Source organism: Microtus ochrogaster, linkage group LG2, assembly GCF_000317375.1.
Source record: "Microtus ochrogaster isolate Prairie Vole_2 linkage group LG2, MicOch1.0, whole genome shotgun sequence".
NCBI lineage: Eukaryota > Metazoa > Chordata > Mammalia > Rodentia > Cricetidae > Microtus > Microtus ochrogaster.
In genome coordinates, this window is record NC_022028.1 from 36067118 (window position 1) to 36073263 (window position 6146).

Genomic DNA, 6146 nt, shown 5'->3' on the forward strand with positions numbered 1-6146 from the left:
TGTTAGTCATAACGTTGCATGCTCATGAGACACATAAATATGCTATCATAATAGCAACCATCTTTCCTATAATTAACCTGTAGCTTCTTAAATGTAATTAGCAATAATTAAACATGGAAGTTAGAATATGTAAGTTAAACAGACTACAAGTCAAATTTATACTGGCTGACAAACTGGGGTATTTCTAAGTAAGTTTTCTAAGGAATGTTGAGATATCCTGTTGCAGTTTCTACTGAAGTATAAAAATAAATATTCAGTGTAATATTGAGGATATTTAGAATCTAGTGACACCCTCCACTGGCAAAGTAAGGGATTGCATATAAAATAAAAAAAATAAATTGAGTTAATTATCAAAGAATTGAAAAGTAGAAAGTTTGCAAAATAATATAGAAAAATTACAAAAATTAAAAAGAATTAAGCCAGTGCACCAATTAAGTGAAAATAGTATGCAAAGAACCATAATCAGAACTTCCTAGTATCTTGTTCTACTTTTTAATCAATGAAATTGATGGTAGGGAAAGAATACTGTAAAAAAAATGCATGTGTCCCTTGCCTCTAACTCCAATAACTATTTTGATTAATTTCTGATACTTAAGTTAAAATTTTATTGTGTATACAACATTCTGCCTCCATGTATGCCCACACACAAGAAGAGGGCACCAGATCTCATTACAGATGGTTGTGAGCCACCATGTGGTTGCTGGGAATTGAACTCATGACCTCTGGAAGAGCAACCTGGGCTCTTAACCACTGAGCCATTTCTCCAGCCCCCATTAAGTTAAAATTTTAAACACTTAAAATTGTTTACTTTATGTGTGTGGTGTTTTATGCACATGCATGTCTGAGCACCATGTGTGTGCTAGTGCCCATGGAGGCCAGAGGAGGACATTTGTCTCCTGTGACTGGTGTGACAGATGGGTCTGAGCCACCACATGAGTGCTGGGCATTTACTTGGCAAGTGTAGCCAGTGTTTAACTACTGAGCATTTCTCCAGCTCCACTAAATTTCTTTATTTAATTGCAGACAGGTTTTACTATGTAACCCTGCCTTGCCTGAAATTCACTATGTAGATCATAAACTCACAGAGATCCGCCTGCCTCTGCCTCCTTAGTTCTGGGAAGAAAGGTGAGCGCCATCACACCTGGTTTAAATTACTTTGATTAGCTATTTTTACATCACTTTCATAAGATCTCTTAGCATAATACCTAATGGTGATATCTTTTCTCCGGGTACCTTGACTTGATTTCTGTAAAAAGGAGTTGGAATAATTCTTAAGTAATATAAGCGCAATAGTTTCAGGAAGTATAAAGAACACCTACTGCAAATTTCTTATTTCTACTTGTATAAATTCCATGTTGATTTACAGTGATTTGGGTGTATAGAGTTCATGAATGTTGTATTCAGGTTGATCAAGGATGGCTTTCCACCGCACTGTTAAAGATTAGAATCTAATGTCTGCTTTTTGTCTCCACTGGCTTGTTGCTTTAAGAGCACCCATCCCCCTCCTCTCTTGAGCCACTGTGCCCTGTCAGTCATCCTGAAATACACTAGGGCGCTTGTCAGGCTGTTTGCTTACAAAGGCATCATAAGCCAAACTGTGAGCCGCAACAGTGGTACTGACTTCCTAAACACAAGGCATTGCTCAGGCAGCCGGTCAGTTTCTGTGTGTGGGCAATACTCTGTCCTGTCATAGGTGAGTCAAGTGTCAACTTCTTAAAACCAAACTTTGCTAAAAGACCAACCCTAGCAAGTGCTGATTTCTCGACGCTTTGGGGGAAAGGAAGGGACACTATTTCTCTAAAATGGGACGACTAGAAACTGTGTTGTGCGATTATTACTTTTATGAGGTGATTGTAGTTACACCGAGCTCTGGACTACTCTATGAAAGCTGATTTTATAAGTTCTGAGCAGAGCAGCAGGCCTCTCAGATGCAGATAAAAATGTGACGTTCAAAACAGAGATTTTTCCTGTGTAACAACGCAGGCTAACCCAGCTGAGTAGAAGCTCAGTTCTGTTATTTGGAGTGTTTGATAGCAACATTAAAAACAGCATGAAAACTGGTTCTCATGTGCTAACGCCCAAGCTATAGTAGCCTTCCATCAGAGCCCCGGAAAGCTCCTCCAGTGTACGGAGTCTTTACTGTCTGAATGGCTGGGAGGCGCTGGGGACTTCACACTCTTTCAACATGAAACTCGGGCAGTGAGGAGTAGTATATTTGCGCAAACAATTTAGTTTCTATTATCAGCCTCTAAACTTCAACTGCGCATGAATGTTCTCCTTGTCTTACTTGTCTGCAGCCTTAAGTGTTTGTAAGGAGAGGAACTGACAAAGCAAAGCCAGAAAGAACTCACGGGTTTTCATAACGTGTATGTTGATACGGAGTTAAAATTTGGAAGTTTTATCTAGCATAAATGAGAAAAGATGGCTTTTGTGGATGCGTAGCAAGACTGCTTATTTATTTCTCACCTCCTGTAGAAAGAATTTAAGGTGCTTACAAGGCTACATGAAATTCACGATAAGATAAATTAAATGTGGTGTGAAAGAAAGAAGAAGACCCAGTGCGAGAATATAAACCAGCCAACAGAATAAGACTGAAAAATGAGAAAGGGAGGGGCTCTCAGCCACAGCTTCATGGGTCTTGCATCCCACAGACTGACAGAGGAGAAAGCACGGCCTTTTATTTATTGTGTGTGTGTGTATTTATTACACACAGAAGTTTTACGAAGGGATCTCATGTAAACCTGCTGCCCCTCACTTTCTTTGAGGGGGGGGGATTGATTGAGAAAGTGGTGTGGCTTATGTGTTGGTGGAAATGAAAGTGGGGAAGTCCTGTTCTTCAGATTCAGCAGCTGATTTATGTGGGCATAAGTGCGGCCTCAGGTTCTCGAGGAGAAGGAAAAGAAAAAGGTCCATTACTCAATCCAGAAAAAGATTATAGAGGCTTGGTGTTGGGGGAGAAACCAAGTTGTCTAAATACAGGCAAGCATCTACATATCAGAACAGCTCTGATTAAGTCGCCGTTTAAAATAAAACCTATTTAGTGATTTTGCACAAATCTGTGGCTACAAGGCTCTTGTATTTTGTCTAATGCATTGTTGTAATGGAGTTAGTTTCTTTCCTTATTTTCCTATCTCTTTTGTTTTTGAGATAGGATCTTACCGTGTAAACCCAGCTGTCCTGGAAATCTCAGAGATTCACCTGCCTCTGACTTCTGAGTTCTGGGATTGAAGAGCGTTTCATTCTTAAACCATAGTAAAATAGTGCTGTGAGTTCCAGAACAGCCTCTGCCTCACAAGTGCTGGTGTGAAAGGCATGAATTACCAGGATTTTTTAAAACAACAACAACAACAACAACAACAAAAAAAAAACCCAAAACAAACCAACAAAAAACCCCCCAAAAAACCCAAAAACCAAAAAAACTTTTTTAATGTAAATTTAACTTAAATTTCAAATTCATTTAGGCCAAAACTAATTGGATCAGTGTAACTGGAAAGAAAGTTTCTGGGCAGGAGCAAGGAATTCAGAGATAAAACTTCCTAATGTATTTTGATCTTCAAATAGCCACAAAGCACCTGCTGTCTTGGGAATTCTGGGATGAGGGCTGCTTCTCACACCACGCTGTTTGACCTACGTAAATGAAAAAATGATCATAGAAACTCCTGCTGCTAGCACAGCATCGTACCGGAAAAAGATAAGAGAGCAGCAGTTAGGATTTTGCTAAGGCTTTTCCTGTGAATACTCAGATATGAATGCTGATGAACCAGGAAATTATTCTAGTCTTTTTTATACTCTATTATTAAAAATAACTTCAAGAAGAATCTTTTAACCATTCTCAAAACTTGTTTCTATAGTTTAGACTATAAACACAGATATGGATCAACATTAGTTATTGTAAGAAAAAATTTACACATCAGATAGATACCACTGTACTGAGGTATAAATGGGACGTATTGTAATTAAAATGTAATAAATTAATATAATTTTTAAAAAATATTTATTTATTATGTATACAATATTTCATCTGTGTGTATGCCTGCAGACTGGAAGAGGGCACCAGACCCCATTACAGATGGTTGTGAGCCACCATGTGGTTGCTGGGAATCGAACTCAGAACCTGTGGAAGAGCAGACGATGCTCTTAACCACTGAGCCATCTCTCCAGCCCCTAAATTAATATAATTAATTAGGTATGTGGGATGATATTAAGGATAATCTGGATGCATAGGCTTGTAACCTGAGAAGTAGATATTATAAGTCAAATTGCAGGGGTTGGAGAGATAGCTCAGTGGTTAGGAACACTTGGCTACTCTTCCAGAGGACCTGTCTTTGATTCCTAGCATCCATATGATGGCTCACAACCATCTGTAATTCTAGGTCAAGGGATCCAGTGCTCTCTTCTGGCCTCCTTGGCCATCGAACACATGAGGTGCACATAACATGAAGGCAAAACACCCATACTTGTACAATAAAAAAAAAAAAGAATCTTTAAAAGAAGTTAACTCGGAGCTGGGCATGATTAGACATACCTGTAATCCTAATTTTGGACACTGAAGCAGTAAAATATTGAGTTTGAGGCCAGGCAGGAACATGTAATGAGACTGCCTGAAAAAAAGAAGTCAAGTCAGGCTTGGGCTCTAAAGAAACCAAGTGCTGCATCAAAGCGGGGCCAACATGCTGAAGAACAGCGGATTAATTTATGAGAGTATTTGCCCAAAGAACTTTGTGAGACCTACTCAGAGTGCTAAATATTTTCTTTCCCCCCACTCCTTTCTTTTGCAGTGCTTGGAATTAAACTTAGGACTCCATTCAGGCCTGGAAAGCCCTCTTCCAATATCCCAAGTCCAGAAAAAAAAATTCCTTGTTTAATTCAAATTCATTGAAAAATAGTTTATATATATTGAACTAACTCATGGGCTAGAGGAGATGGCTCAGCAATTAAGGGTATATATTGCTTGTGTAGAAGTTGGAGTTCCATTTCCTGCATTCATGCCGGGCCACCTGCAATTCCAGTTCCTCCCTTTCTCTCTCTCTCTCTCTCTCTCTCTCTCTCTCTCTCTCTCTCTCTCTCTCTCTCACACACACACACACACACACACAGACAAATTAAAAAAGAAAAAGTATACTTGTTGGGTCAAAAACAGCCAACCTGTTGTCTAAGGTGACTAAAGAAGTTGTCACGACCTGTGTGTGAGATTTTGAGGCGTTTCTTGTCTTTGCTCATCTTGTTATCCCCATAATGGCTCCTTCTATCAGGATGTCTCTTTCCTTGTTCTTCCTCTCTGTCCTCCTCCCAACTCAATCTTCCCGATCCCTCTTGTTCTCCTCCCCACTCTTCTTCTCTGTGAGGTTATTTTTAAATCGTATTTAATGTTGGTATTTATTGAGCCTGTGATGTGAAGTATAAATAAAGATGAGTGCACATAGTTTGTCCTTGTGTAATTTTCTATGCATCTTGTTCCCGTGCATAATGTCTTGTTGATAACTAAGATCTTACCTTTTGCTTTTTTTTTTGACTCCTCTCTTTCCCTGTTCTCTTATAATGTCTTATTATCTCTCTTCCCTTTTGACTTTGCAATTCTTATTCATATTCTTTCCCCTTCTCTGTCTCTATCTGAGACAGATTCACACCAGGCTGGCCTTAAATTCATAATCTCCCTGCCTTATTCTCTGTGGTGCTGGGCTCATAGGTGCACATCAGCACACCACACTTGCATTCTCTTTAAAAGATTTTAACTTTTTTTTTGTAGGTATGCATTTGTGTGTGTATGTGTGTACATGTCATGTGTGTGCAGATTCTCACAGAGACTAGAAAAGAGCATTAGATTCCCTGGAGCTGGAGTTACAGGGGATTATGAGACTCCCAACACAGTGCTGGGAACTGAACTCAAATTCTCTGGAAGGAAAACATGCACTCTTAGTCACTGAGCCATCTCTCCAGTCTGTGTTTATGTATGCTATGTGAGCACATGTGTAATAGTTTCATTGGGGTCCTTATCTATTTCTATCATTGGTTCTATCATTCAACATTCACATGATGTTTGCTTGGGTCCTTATTTTTTTCTCCCTCTCCATTCCTTCCTTTCTTCATTTCTCCCTCCTTCCCTCCCTCTCTTTCTCTGTTCTTTCTTCCTTTCTCCCTCCCTCCCT

At 39.3% G+C, this 6146-nt stretch overlaps 1 protein-coding gene across 1 annotated transcript in view; it reads left to right on the forward strand.

Moving 5' to 3' along the window:
* The first annotated feature begins 1599 nt into the window (after positions 1-1599).
* The window catches only part of Ctnna3 (catenin alpha 3), a 1290503-nt gene continuing 1285956 nt past the window's right edge, over positions 1600-6146 (forward strand). Inside the window, exon 1 of the mRNA XM_013351193.2 lies at positions 1600-1693. The gene's annotated coding sequence lies outside the window, so the exon portion shown is untranslated. The remainder of the gene's footprint in view (positions 1694-6146) is intronic.